The sequence below is a fragment of the Chiloscyllium plagiosum genome, chromosome 5 (assembly GCF_004010195.1).
Source record: "Chiloscyllium plagiosum isolate BGI_BamShark_2017 chromosome 5, ASM401019v2, whole genome shotgun sequence".
NCBI lineage: Eukaryota > Metazoa > Chordata > Chondrichthyes > Orectolobiformes > Hemiscylliidae > Chiloscyllium > Chiloscyllium plagiosum.
Genome location: NC_057714.1, coordinates 8,009,389 through 8,025,036, shown reverse-complemented (window position 1 = coordinate 8,025,036; position 15,648 = coordinate 8,009,389).

Genomic DNA, 15,648 nt, shown 5'->3' with positions numbered 1-15,648 from the left:
GTTGCTGGAAAAGCGCAGCAGGTCAGATAGCATCCAAGGAGCAGGATTCCTGAAGAAGGGCTCATGCCCGAAACGTCGATTCTCCTGCTCCTTGGATGCTGCCTGACCTGCTGCGCTTTTCCAGCAACACATTTTCAGATATGAATAGGAAGGGTTTGGAGGGATATGGGCCGGGTGATGGCAGGTGGGACTAGATTGGGTTGGGATATCTGGTCGGCATGGATGGTTGGAACCAAGGGCCTGTTTCCATGCTGTACATCTCTATGAACGCTATGACTCTATGACCTTAAGAAACCAAGACCAATAAACAGAGAGGCGGGACATACCACCAGTGCTTCCTGGAGACTCTCACTGATGATGTTACCTAGTGAGGTGATGAAACATCTGAAAACAAACCTTCCAGCTCAGTATGCTAACATACATACATACATTTGATGCATTTAGAAACAATATGTAAAATATATATTTATATAAATGTTTCATTTTGATGTCTCTGCCTCCTGCTGTCACAGTTTCTGTCATGATTTTTGCCAACTTTTCCTATATCCACATTTTTGAATCAGTCACAAATGTAAACTCTAACCATCAGGCCCTGGTAATGAACCAGCTGAATTCTTCAAAGTGTTCTTTTTAAAGAACATTATATGACGTTTCTCTTAGTACTTGAAATTTATAATTTCCATTGTAAGCTAAAATAGATATGTTTCACAGTAACACATTTACATTTACCCATTATGTTGGCTTTGGTACTTTTTAAAGTATTTATTGAAGTTCTTCTTTGAAGGCTTTAGCATATCTTAAAACATTAGGGTTGTGTCTGTAACAGTTGAGAGAAAGACTTCAGGTCATTGCCATAACATAATATTTTGTGACATTTGGTTATGGCTAGAAATGTCGAACTGGACTTTCTGAGGAGTGGCAGGCATTGTCAAATTGCCATTCTGCTCTTATTTGTTTCTGGTAAGGCAATGTTTCACATTTACTGAATACTGAATGCCCTGGGCAAAGAAGGTATTGAGAAGATGTTTCCATTGGTAGGAGAGACTAGAATCTGAGAGCATAGCCTTTGAGTAAAGGGAAGATCTTTTAGAATAGAAAATAAGGAGAAACTTCTTCAGCCAGAGAGTGGTGAATCTATGGAATTTATTGCAACAGAATGCTGTGGAGGCCAGGTCATTGAGTATGTTTAAGACTGAGATAGATAGGTTCTTGACGATCAAGGGTTACAGGGGGGAAAGTTGGCCTTTGGGGTTGAGAAACGTATCAGCCATGATTGAATAGCAGAGCAGATTTGATGGGCTGAATGGCCTAATTTCTGCTCCTTTGTCTTATGGTCTTATAGTTTTATTTCTGGTAGGAGGTTCCAATCATTACTCCTTTATAAATGTGGACAGTACCAGAAATCTAACAGCCCCTTTGTGGTGTGGAATAATTAGGGGAAGTCACACCGTGCTCGCTTTTTCAAAGCAGTAGTACCTATAGACTGTGATATAAATATCCAGTAGTGTAGTCACATCCTGTGAAATGGCATACAAGATAAATGTGGGGTTAGGGTGGCACAGTGCCAGGTGGGTGGGGTGCCATGTCGGTCGGATGCCAAGTGGGTAGGAGAGCCATGGAAAATGATGGAGTAGTGGGGTAGGTTGGGGAAGCAGAAAATGTCAGAGTGGATGGAATATCATGTCTGGCCACAGGGAGGCAGTTGTCATGTCCAGTATCTGGGGAGGTGTTGTTCAGATGCTCGGGGGAGAGGAGGGCTGTCAAGGCTCTATGTGGAGGGATACGATGGTCCCCCGAGAAGCAGAGGAGTGTGCCAGGACCTGTCTGGGGTGGCGTTGTTGGATCCTGTGGGTGGGAGGAAGCAGTGGGTTTCAGGTTGCTGGAGGAGAGGGGAGTGTCCTGCTCCACAAGGGGTTGGGAGAAACTGTCAGTTCCAGTGATGGAGTGGGAGGGAAGTCAGTTCAGGGTACGGGTGGTGTAAGGGGTCTGAGGAGCTGTGGTTGAGGGCTACATGGTAAGTTTTGGGGTGTCATTTTAATAGTTCAAATGACACCCCAAAGCTTCAAGTCTCTCCTTAATGACAGTGGAACCCTGTAACTCTCCAATTTACATGGTTACTTTTGATTGTTCCAGCTACATGGGAATTTCCCAAAGATTCCCTCAGAATCTGTTAAGATCAGGATTCCGCATGGTCCGGAAACATAACTCCAGCTAATCATCAAAAATGATTATCTGGCCATCAGAAAATTTGGATCAATGTCTGCTTTTACTATTTGCACCTGATAATATTGTAAAATCTATTATTGTAACCCTCCACAATCCTGCTGCTCGGCTTCCCATGATTCATTACTGCCTCCCATTTCTTTCATTGTTTGGAAGTCAAATAAATTTTACCTTTGACATTTATTATATTTTAAATTCAATCACATTTCTTCCCTCAAAACATTTACTACTTGTATTCTCCAAACTCTTGTTCTATTTCCACTGTTGCTGTCTTTCACAGTTGTATTTCTTTTCTCACAATTCTCACTTGCAGAAAATCCCCTGCCACCAACTCTCTAGGCTGAGTCCCTAGTTCAGGCCCTGTTGCCTTAATCTCACAGCACCATTCTGGAGAAACTTTGTTGCTGCCAGGCTGCATCTATTTATGTTAGATCCTGCTCGATGAAAACCATCTGAAAGCTATACCATTCATAGGCTTTCCAATCGCTCACAATGTCTCTGCCTCATTTGTGGAGTCCCTGCTGCTGCCTAAGCAGTACACAGGCTCTGCTTGCTGCCATGTGTCCTCTCATCTGGGCCCAGTTCAGGAGTCATTTGATCAATTTTAGGTCCTAGCCGTTTATTAATCAAAGGTCCTAATCTTTACAGCAAAGACTATCATTGAATAGGGTAATTAATGGACTATGATATGAAAAGATCAACACAGGGATCATAATATAACTATTAATCAATCTATTTTTAAAATAGTGTGATTTACTTTTGAAAATACAATATAGGAAATGCAATTTAAAATCATTTATGTGTTCAAAATCAAAGAAAATTACATTTATTTATTTTAAGATTGGATAAATCTAGTTATATATCACCTCAAGTGTGATGGCTGATGAATGCATTTCCAGCACTGGCTTGTAATAAATAAATTACCCTGATAAATTGTTATAATACACATGTCTTTAAAACATCATATCCTCTGTTCAACTGGGAACAGCTCTATGTTAGTAATATATAGTGTCTCTTAGAAAACATATCTGCAAATTCTTATTTCAACACTTCTTGTAGTTTTAGTTAAATATACCTTACCTGAATAAATTTATCACATGAATTTAATAAGATAGTGAGTTTTAGAAAAACCTACTGCAATTTCTGCTTCTGCCAAGTGACACTACACATTTTTACTTATGCATGAATTGGGGTACTCAGATATAGCAGAGTTTCATGTATCCTAATTTCATTCTATAACTAAATAGTGAGCAAAAACAGGAATTTTTTGATCTACATGGAATACAACTGATACATTGATTTATATAACATGTCCTTCAGTAAATCTCACCCTTCTGGAATTTTACCATTACATGGTGCAAGGTCACATTTTTAACTGTGAACATCTCTCTTTTAAAAATTGCAGCTAAGAAATATAATCCATTACTGGAGTAGGTCATTGAAGACATATTCTGTTCATTCACTACAGGTGTCCCAGTGAACTGATGTCATTCTCAAGCTCCAGTGAATGCAACATTTGTTTAGGCTTTTTATACTTTACTGTATAGATATCAGGTTCTGTGTTACCTCAGGAATAATGTGCAAACATTGTGCACCTTGGCTTGTCTTTCTGATATACAACAGGCCATTGTAAAATTTTAGCATAAAGACTCTAAAATTAATACATTTTTGAAGCATGATAATAAGTAAAAGTATTAGACTACAACTGTTGCCTCATCCATATTTTCACATTTGACTTCATGCAGAGTTCTGCATCATGTTAGCAGTGTTTATATTCCATTTTTAAAAAATATTCAACTGAACAGGGCTTTGCAGATGTTAAGGAATCATGTAAAGCAGTGATAGGCTTCAATAATGTAGAGAAGTAGACATGTTATATTCACCATGTTGGAGCATGTGGGTTGCAATCATTTTAACATACCTTGCTTTTGATCAGGTATTTTCTCAAAGAGTTTAGTTAAAAGAAGACAAAAAGATAAAGAGATGGAGAGATTTAGCAAAAATCAACTGAGGAGTAGGTGAGGACCCATACTGCAATATCTCCTAGCAACTTTCTCTTGCTGTTTGTATTTTAACTACAAGCAAGTAGTGGGCGGCACGGTGGCACAGTGGTTAGCACTGCTGCCTCACAGCGCCGGAGACCCGGGTTCAATTCCCGACTCAGGCGACTGACTGTGTGGGGTTTGCACGTTCTCCCCGTGTCTGCGTGGGTTTCCTCCGGGTGCTCCGGTTTCCTCCTACAGTCCAAAGATGTGCAGGTCAGGTGAATTGGCCATGTTAAATTGCCCATAGTGTTAGGTAAGGGGTAAATGTAGGGGTATGGGTGGGTTGTGCTTCGGCGGGTCGGTGTGGACTTGTTGGGCCGAAGGGCCTGTTTCCTCACTGTAATGTAATCTAATCTAATCAAGTCCCATCAACCCTGTGCTCACTGATCTACACTGATGGCTGGACAGCCATTCCTAAACCTCAAAGTTAAAAATCACACAACACCCAGTTATAGCCCAACAGGTTTAATTGGAAGCACTCACTTTCGTAAGCGCTGCTCCTTAAGGAGTAGCGGACTTGTTGGGCCGAAGGGCCTGTTTCCTCACTGTAATGTAATCTAATCTAATCAAGTCCCATCAACCCTGTGCTCACTGATCTACACTGATGGCTGGACAGCTATTCCTGAACCTCAAAGTTAAAAATCACACAACACCCTTAAGGAGTAGCACTCCGAAAGCTAGTGCTTCCAATTAAACCTGTTGGACTATAACCTGGTATTGTGTGATTTTTAGCTTTGTACACCCCAGTCCAACACCGGCATCTCCAAATCATAACCTCAAAGTTGTCATTCTTCTTTTCCAAATGTTTCCACATTGTTGGCCTTCCCTATCTCTGTAACATCTACATGTCTCCGACCCTCCAAATTCGAAGAGCTCATCAATTTCTATCTCTTGCACATCTCAACCTCTTTTGAACAATCAATGATGGCTGAAATCCTAACTTTGGAATTCCTCCTCCACATCTCTGTTTTCTGGTCTCTCACTCTTCCTTTATATTATATCAGTCTCATTAACCAATCTTTTGGTTGCATGTCCTTGACGTCTAAATAAGCAGTTGTTGTCACATTTTTTTCTGATAACTCCCCTGTTTCTTGTATGTTTTACTAAATTAAAGGTATTACATATATTCAAGTTGTTGCGTATTGTTGCTCAAAAGCAGCAGAAGCTTAAGGGGAGATAACTTTTCAGCCACCTTGGTAAGTACAACTCAGTGAGATCTAAAGTGGAATGGAATAAAATTATTTTTTAAAAGGAAAATTGTGCTTATGAGCAATTATGTTGTCAGGAATGGATAGCATCAGATTTATTTTTTTTCATAGGATGTGGACATCACTGGCTGGGCCAGGATGTACTGTTTATCCCTAATTGATCTTGAAAGATGATGTTGAGCTGCCTTTTTAGACTGCTGCTGACCATGTGCCATAGGTACACACACAATGTTCTTAGGAAAGGAGTTCCAGGGTTTTGACCTCGTGACAACGAGAGAACAATGATTTAGATCCAAGTGAAACTGATGTATGGCTTAGAGGTGAACTTGCAGTTCATGATGTTCTCATGCACCCTAATCTTCTTGTTAGTTACAGTCTTGGGTTTGGAAGACGAGTTGAAGAAGCTTCAGTGAGTTGTTGCAGTATGTCGTGTAGATGGTACACATTGCTGTCACTGTGCTTTGGTGGTAAGGGAACGAATGTAGAAGGTGCTGATGGCTGATCAAGTAGCTGGTTTGTCCTGGGTGGTGCTGAGCTTCTTAAGTGTTGGTGGAGTTGTTCTCATCCAGGCAAGTGGGGAGTATTTCATCGCACTCCTGACAGGCTTTGGGAAATCAGGGGTGAGGTACTCACTGCAGAAATTGTTGTCTCAGGCCTGCTCTTGTAGCTACGATATTTATTTGACTGATCTGTTTTCATTCAGATCAGTGATGACCTATGTGATGTCAATAATGGGGAGTCGGCAATATACAACCTAACATCAAAGCAAAATTGTTAGATTGGCATTGTTGAAGATGAAAGTGAAGAAGGGCTCATGCCCGAAACGTCGATTCTCCTGCTCCTTGGATGCTGCCCGACCTGCTGTGCTTTTCCAGCAACACATTTTCAGCTTTGTTGAAGATGATCATTGTCTGGCACTTGTATGGAGTGAAGGTTATTTGCAACTCATGAGCTCAAGTCTTGCTGCACATTGACATGAACTGCTTCAGCATCTGAGAAGTTGCAAATGCTGCTGAACATTGTAAAACAATCTATGAATATCCGTACCTTAAGCTGCAAGGTGGGTAATTGTTACGAAGCAGGAGAAAGTGGTTGGGCCTAGGACACTACCCTGACAATCTCCTGCAGAGAGGTTTGAGACTGAGATTCATGGCCTTCAACAAGCACAACCTTCTTCCTTTGCATGAGGTATGACTCCAATTTGTAAAGAGTATCCCCAGATTTCCATTGACTCCAGATCCAAGAGTTCTAATGTCGCACTTATTCAAATGCAGCCTTGATGTCAAGGCTGCTAACTTCTCTTTGAATTCAGTTCTACTGTAACAGTTCAAACAGAAACTGAGCCTTAGTGAGCAAGTTATCCCTGAGTCTGGGCCACGTGGTAGCACTGTGTGTGAAACCTTCCCTCATTTTGCCAAAAATCGAGAGTAGCTAATTGGGTGATAATTGACCATATCAAATTTATCTTGCTTTTTGTTGAGAGGATATACCTGAGCAATTTTACACATTGTTGGGTAGTGCCAGTGTTGCCACTGTACTGGAACAGCTTACCTGAGATGTATCTAGTTGTGAAGTATAAGTCTTCAGTATTTTTGCCAAAGTAGCAGCAATGTGGTTGACTCTTAGAAACTGTCTGGGCAATTAGGGAGTTGCAATAAATGCTGGGAATTGCAATGCTGACTTCCCATAACTGAATAAAAAAAATTGTCAGGGTGCAGTACCAATACCTTTCTAAATATCACATAGAGTGAACTGAATAGGCAGAAGATGGTATCTGTGATGTTGGGGATCATCAAGACAAAACCAATCATTTGTTTTAAACAATTAATTCACCTATAGCCAGTAAACACATTTTGCATTTCTTGATCATGTATTGAGATTAAAAAGCACAGCAGAATTTGGAAGGTCAAATGTAAGAGTATTATTTTGGAGAAATTGGTAATAAAATAGAAAATGCTGGGTATACTCAACAGTTCTGGCAGTGGTTGTAGTCAGAAATAGTGTCAACACTTCATAGCTGTGATCTTTCAGTCTCCAGGATTTTTTCATGTCAGCCCTAAAACCTTGGGAACTGAATTGGCAAAATACAAGCAAAACTTTCAAACTTTAGCAGCTATGGTTGAAATGTGGTACATTTTCCAAAGATTAGGAAATTTGCATGGCTGTTAATATACTACGACAGCAACAGTTGCTCTTAATTGGAATTGTCCACACAGTATCCAAAATGACAGATAAGAAATTACCTGAAGGACACAACTTATGAACTGCTGCGGAGAGCCAAATTCTTAAACAAGGAGACTGATTTTCCTAATTGCAGCAGAAAGTCATTGAACTTGGTACTTGCTGTCATTGGCTGAATGTTTCCACAGGAATTGAGAGTCCAACATTGTGATAATCTCTAGCTTCCTGGCCAACCTGGTTTCAATCTACTAGATTAATGTTGTAGAAGGTGGCCAAATAGCAATCCACTTTCATGCTGGCCATTCAAGTCGAGACAGCAGATAGCGCTGAGGGACCTAAAGATAGATTGGCCAACTATCCTATTGAGAAAGGGAACACTGCATAGACAAATGGTGTGTATGAAGCACCACGCAATTAATCTGCAGGACCATATGATAACATTGCAACTTTCTGATGTGAAGCTGCCTCCAGTGTTCCTGACACAGAGGGATTTGATGCACCAATTATAAAATTATGTGGCAGTGCCAGAAGAGGATTAATTGGCCACTCACAACTGTTGGGTGGAGAGCTTTGTCGCTGGGCATCCACTTCTTCAAAGAGTACCAGGAGGCATAAATGCATCAAAGATCCAATCAGATGCATGGTATTCAGAATTCCTACCCTTAAACCATCCCTAAAGAAGTCTCCTTTGGGTTGGGAAAATTCTGGTTGACTGTTGGTAAAATTCAAAATGTGTTGTGAATGGTGTATTCTTTTGATTCAGAGGGGAGTCAGACTTTCTTTATTTCTAACAAGGCCAGATAACCATATCCTGGTTACTTTAGACTGAGTCAGAAAGAAGTTAAAAAAGAAACAATTCTGAAGTACAAAATGTAAATAGCATTTAATGCGGTGCACAGAATGGAGTTCAGATGGAACCTTATGTTTGGTGATTCGAATCTGTTGCTGCACTGCCAGCATGAAATATGATCTCCAATAATGACTTCACAAATCTTGAAGCAGGAAATTGGGTGGGCTGGGGCAGTCAACGTGAAGGATCAACAATAATAGTTTATAGCGGTGGGGTAAAATGTTGGAATGAAATCTAAAAGATCATTATAATATCAAACACCATATCTGCTGAAAAATGTTTTGGTATCTTTCCAACTAGAGAAGATGAACATGCAGTAAACAAGGTCTGAGATGCCCTGTTGTAGTTGTTGTCGTCTCCTCTCTAAGCTTGGTTGTTTTTTTGTCACGTGAAATTAGTGTCTTGCATCTCCTCTGGAATCGAGCCCACCTTCCAGTGGAGAAGACAAATGACATAAGCTGTGGCAATAGATGGGACTTGTCATGCCTGAGCAATTTAACTGGGCACCTTATTTAGCAAACGGCCTATGGCCTTCTCAAGGTCAAGAGATGATGGTTCTTCACTTAACTCATTGTGTGAGGGTGCTGGTGTTGGACTGGGGTGGACAAAGTTAAAAATCACACAACACCATAATTGATTTCGTATTATAAATTCTGTGTCCTTTAATCATGTCCCACTAGCTACCTGATGAGAGAGCAGCGCTCTGAAAGCTTGTACTTCCAAATGAACCTGATGGACTATAACCTGTTGTTGTGTGATTTTTAACTGAACTCATTGAGGACAGGAATTTGTGGGAGAGCATCCAATGTAGACTAGAAGATGTCTGAATTACAGAAGCATTGGACCCAGCAGGATATCTGTTTACTTTGACTGGTGAGTAATTCACCATCTGTCATTTTCAGGGGAGCAACTTGGTGATGGCAGTACTGAGTGCCAATTTGATCACTTCATGCATAGCTCGTAGCTTTCCATTGTCACAGATTGGAGTTCTTGGCCTGTTTCTGTGTTTGTTTGTGTAGCATCTCATAAAGTCATAGAGTCATTCAGCATGTAAGTGGACCCTTTGGTCCAACTAGTCTATGCAAACCACATTCCCAAATTAGTTATGATGTGCCTGCACTTAGCCCAAATCCTTCCATATCTTTCCTATCCAGATGCTTATCCAAATGTCTGTTGAATGTTGTAACTGTACCTGCTTTCATCACTTACTCTGGCAAATTCATTCTTCATGCTAACCACTTTCTCATGTCCTTTTTAAATCTTTCTCCTCTAACCTTAAAATTATGCCATTTAGTTTTGAACTCCCTCACCTTAGGGAAAAGATATTTGCAATTCACCTTATCTGCCCCTCAGGATTTTATTAACCTCTGTAAGGTCACTCCTCAATTTCCTACATTCCAGTGAAAAAGGTCCCAGCCTATCCAGCCTATTTTTATAACACAAAATCTCCATTCCCGGCAAGATCCTGGTAAATCTTTTCTGAACCTTCTCCAGTTTAATAATCCCCTTTCCCAAACAGGGCAACCAGAACTGCACACAGTACTCGATAAGAGGCCTCACCAACATCCTGTACAACTGCAACGTGACATCCTAACTCCTATACTTAAAGATCTGAGCAATGAAGGCAAGCATGCTAAACACCTTTTTAACCACCCTGTCTCCCTGTGACACAAATTTTAAAGAATTATGTATCTGAACTCCTCAATCTCTCTGTTCTCCAACACTATCCAGGGCCCTATCATTAATTGTATAAGTCCAGCCCTTGTTTGTTTTACCAAAATGCAAAACTTAAACTCCCAATTGATCAAGATCTCTTTGTAATCTTAGATAACCTTCATCACTCTCCATTATACTACCAATTTTGGTGTCATCCACAAACTTACTAACTCTACCTCCTGTATTCTCGTCCAAATTATTTATATAAATGACAAGCAAAAGTAGACCCAGTACCAATCCATGTGGAACACTGCTGGTCACAGGCCTCCAATCTGAAAAACAAACCTCCACCACCATCTCTGTCTCCTACCAAGTCAATTTGTCTCCTTGTCTTTTGGATGAGTAGCTTTCTGCCATTTGGAATGTTCCTTCGTATGTCATCTGGGGAGTCATAGAACTGCTATTGGTCTGAAATGCTGACATCCAGAGCATGGTGTTTAGATACATATGATGTTAACTATGTTTCCATCAGATGGTAACTGCAGGGAGATTATGTGTTCCGATGTTACTACAGTTAACTGTGTCGGCTGATTGTTCACTGCAATGCCTGCACCCATGCTCCCATTGGTCTTCAGCGATCTTGCTTTGTAGTTGAAGGTGTAACTAGACTCATGGATAGGAATGTCACCCACACTATTCCTGGTTTCAGTTAAAGTAAAGGAAATGCATACAAAAGACCATGGATGATAGCTCTCCTTCCTGTATGATCAGCTTGACATCCTGCATTGCCTCTGCACAATCTCCATTTCATGCTGCAGGTGAAAGGGGATTATAACTACAGGGCCCAGCACGGGGAACAAGTACTCTGACTAGAACATTTGCAATTAGAGCTAAGGACTTTTCCCTGAACATCCTTAAATTTAAAAAGCGCTAAAAGATTCACAGCCCTTCCTCAAACTGGACAGTGCCAGTGGAAATCATCAAGCAAATAACCTGTAAGTGATCGTCCCTCTAAATGGCACTGTCACCGAATCCTTCCCTGCTGCTGAATGCATCTTCAGCTATTTGTGTTTAAGAGAAGGCGATAGAGAGAACAATGATGGCAAAAAGGGTAGCTCTGGCATCAAAGTAGCATTGTACCAGACTTACATCATAATCTTCTCACCCAGAATATTTCTGGTGCACACTTCAAATACCCACGTTAGTGTTCTCACTAAAATAGCAACTGGTGAAGCTGTGCCAAAACATCACCCACGGTACTGAAACCACAGGCACAATAGTGCCAACGTTTGTAACCACTGCCTGCAGAATATATGCTGCTACTTTAACATTAAATCTTTCTTTTAGAAAAAGTAAAAGATGTAAACATCTTAAAGTTGAATGTCACAAACCATACTTTAAGTAACAAAAGAATGAATAAGATGTCCAGAATTTGCACATAACCTGCAATTCCTTTAAATACACTTGTGGACACAGCTACTACACGGACTTTAAAAGTGACATTTTTTGAATAGGTGTCCACGTGCAGAATTCCTGTTTTTTTTAAGACTGAGGGTGGAGGTGGGCAAAAAGGCAAGAGGAATTTCCCTTTGAGTGCAAGTCTGTTTTTCATATGACTAGAAAGGGTTTGCAGGAATATGGGCCAAATGCTGGCAAATGGGACTTGGTCAGATTGGAATGTCTTAATGAGTTAGACCGACGGGTCTGTGTCCATGCTCTATGACTCTATCATTACATTTTTCTTAGCTCATCACATATTGCACAAAGAAATGCTTTGGTCATGAAGGGGCCAAGTTATTGTAGATGTTTGTACTCCCCGGAGCTTGTATCATTGGACTTGTAAACACATAGGTTTCCCATTTTTGGCTAATAGGATTTCATAGTTTGCGCGAAGATTTGTAGCTCGAGTGCTCGTTGTTGTGGTTCTGTTCGCCGAGCTGAAAGTTTTTGTTGCAAACGTTTCGTCCCCTGACTAGGCAACATCATCAGTGCTTGGGAGCCTCCTGCGAAGCCAGGCTTCGCAGGAGGCTCCCAAGCACTGATGATGTTGCCTAGCCAGGGGACGAAACGTTTGCAACAAAAACTTCCAGCTCGGCGAACAGAACCACAACAATAGGATTTCATCCCTGAATGTAATTCCAGTGGACTGTTAGTGAGTATTCATGATGAGCCAATGAATGCAAAACAGGTTCACAAAACGCAAGCCACCTGCCAATGTTTCAAAAAATGTAGTAGCAAAATTTTATTCAATTCTCAAGAGACTGAATTTTTGCCTTCCATCTAAATAAGATCCCCTGGCCAACCTCCCAGATTCTCATGCAGGCCTGGAAAATTTCATCCCTCTGCTCTATCTCACAGTGTTGAAAATCTGAGTTTGTTAATCTCATCAACATTCATATCTCAATGTATCAAAATAATATTTATCAGGAAATACCTGCTACCCGATTCTCCCAACACTGCAGAGGGAAAAGGATACAGTGGGGACGGGGGAGTTTAAAAGAATTAAAAATCCATTTTGCTGCCATTTTATAACAGCAGTTTGCGGGGTGTGCAAAAATGCCATCTTGTTGAAGTGGGATTTTCATCAGCATATTTACAATGTTTACATGCTTTTAAGAGCCTGAAATAAATTTAACAATTATTTGTGAAAACACTCCAAATGGACGAAGAGGACCCTCAAAGAAATTCTCCACTAATTTTAGGCAATCCTTGTTCTAGGAACCGTCACCACAATCCCCCACCCACCAATTTCTGACTCTTCCCAATTCTTCTATAACCCTTTTTTAGCAACCCTATTCCTTTGCATTGCCTGCAACATTTCTGAAATATTGGGTTAGTTGATTCTGTATTGCTCAACAAAATATGCAAAAAATAAGCTGTTGGTATAAATTGATAATACTAAATAATTGTGTTTTGTCACTATATGTTACAGCACCCCATATTTGTCTACATCCCTGTTCTACAAGATTGAAAAAAATCTGTCTGTTGTTCAGAATTTTCCTTTTTTTTCCTTCCTCACTTTCTCACAAGCATCTCTCTCTCTCTGTCTCTCTGTTTTTCTCTAATTTGCCCAATCTCCTCTAACCTCTAACCAGCTGAGCTAAGGTCAAATACAGGTTGAACTGGTGAAAGGTGGTTGTCATTTTACCACCTGAGATGCAAGGCAACCAGATTCCTGAGTGCTTTTATCTTATTTATATTGGTGAGTTTAAATGCGTACGGATGACAGGAAGAAAACAACTCTAAGTTCATGACATTTTACTGTGCTACATATGGCACCATAGATTTTCTTTCATATACACAAGGTCTATTGTGTTGACTTGCTTTTGCTATTAGTCTATACTTGTGCAATATCCACATTTGCCTTGAACTGATAACACATACTTAGATCATGGGACATGGGAAGAAAGTGAGCGCAACACCTAAACTGCATTTAACTGTTGATGAGTTCATTGTAGTCTGAATACAGACTTATTTTCTTAAGTCTCTTTAATTCTTCTTCTAGCATTATATCTGGTCTAGTTTTAAAGAAAATGGCTAAAGGTAACACCAGCCCCCAGCCACAAACAGAAATCCACAAATAGAATTGACAAGGTTATTTTCACACCATTATCACACATTAAAACATGACTCTCATGGTAATATACGATTAAAATGTGAAGGAAACGTCAGAAGTGAAATTAATCTTAACTATGGTCTGCAGCAAGCAATAGAGAATCAGGAGCCCAATTACTAGCCCATGTTGAAGTTAGGAGTAGATAGGATGTTGGTGTCAGGCAAGCTGCTGCACTATTATTGCATGTTTCATGGTACTGCTGAAGATCAATTTTATTTAGGGAGAAATGTTTACAGAGGACTGAACACTTGGCTCTGTAATGTAATTATGTATTTGAAGTTTTCAGTATGTTAGGAATTTGTGGTTAGATTTATCAATGAGGAAATAAAAGATTGATTTGCTTCAGTTGTTCCACACATCCCTTTTAAAATGGTATGTCTTTTGTTGTTTATGTAACAATATAGACCACACAGTAAACTTATTGTTTACACAACTGCCTAATGCTAGTTAAAAAGTCCCATTACACCTAGGCATCTAAAGAACTCTGGAAACATTAGCTGATGATTGTGAAAGAACTTCAGTTTATTCGATTTAAACAGTTCATGTTACATGTCTTTAATCCGAGTTGTCAAAGGCATGGGCAGTCACCCTTTAAAGAATGTACTACAACAACAAATTGCTCATGTATTGTGTCCTCTTGTGTAGAAAGACAGCAAGAAAGCGAGTCAATGAAGGTACAGCCTGCAAAATTCAAAAAGGCACAGAGCTCATGATAACTTGTGTCTGTTGCTTCTGATGCATGCAAAATGGAAACTTCTTGCTGCCTGTTCATTTAAATAAATATAGCAAGCAGCTTGCACTAAGAATGCTTTTGAGTAGCTACACACTTAAACAAAGAGTACAAAATTGTCAGAGACAATTTAAAGCTAGTCTGCAGGACTTAATGATAGCTTGCACCTTTTAAATGGGAGCTACATTCTGGTACTGGTACTGGTTGAAGAAGACAGTGTACAAGAAGAATAAGTTGACACTTTGAAGTAGAAGGCATACTGCAAGATTATCCAACACCACCGAATAGACTTTGGTTGAGAAACTACGGAAAACAAGTAATGTCATCTATCAGCAAGGAACCCACTACACAAACTCAGAAAACAGTAAGACCAGAGAGCTGTCGTGATCAGTGATTTTCATGTAGCTCTGACAAATTGAATGCAGTGCTGCAAGCAGTTTAATGATGTCACACATTGGACGAGGTCAATGAGCACATCTTCAAATGCCATATTCCACCAGCTGGATGACTCAACTCACTCATTGCTCAAAGTACCACAGTCCCATCATTCACTTTTGCATCATGAATAACGCCTAACCAAGATTCACTTTACGCTGCATACTTAGGGCTGCTGCAGATCTCACAGCAGCATTTTACATTGTTTATACCCTTGTAGTTGTTCATCCATGATAGACATAGATCAAAGAATTTGCTCTTGTAGGAAGGACAAGGTGGTGTATAAACAGAGCAGATGAAGTTGTCATAGTCTTTTGGCATAGTGCTGGTCTCTCATTAGACAGAGATGATTGGCAGTAATTTAACCTGAGGGCCGTGGGAGAGATTGAGAACAAGTGTCCTTCATAGTAAAGTCAGTCAGCGTGGGGATTGAACCCATGCTGTTGGCATCACACTGCTTCACAAATCAACCATCCAGCCAACTGAGCTGAACCTACCCTCGCAAACATGGTTGCATTTCCTTATGCTATCTTCAGAAGCATGATCAGAGATGCTGCTGAGGTCATTAAAAATCAACTTGTCCTCAAGAGCTAGTCTTTCTCACATCCCATATTCACACCATCTCACAACCTCTTCTGGTTTACAGTCTGCATTTACCTCTTACTTTAAACTCCACCTTCCACCTTTGCCCTAGCCTTTTATCC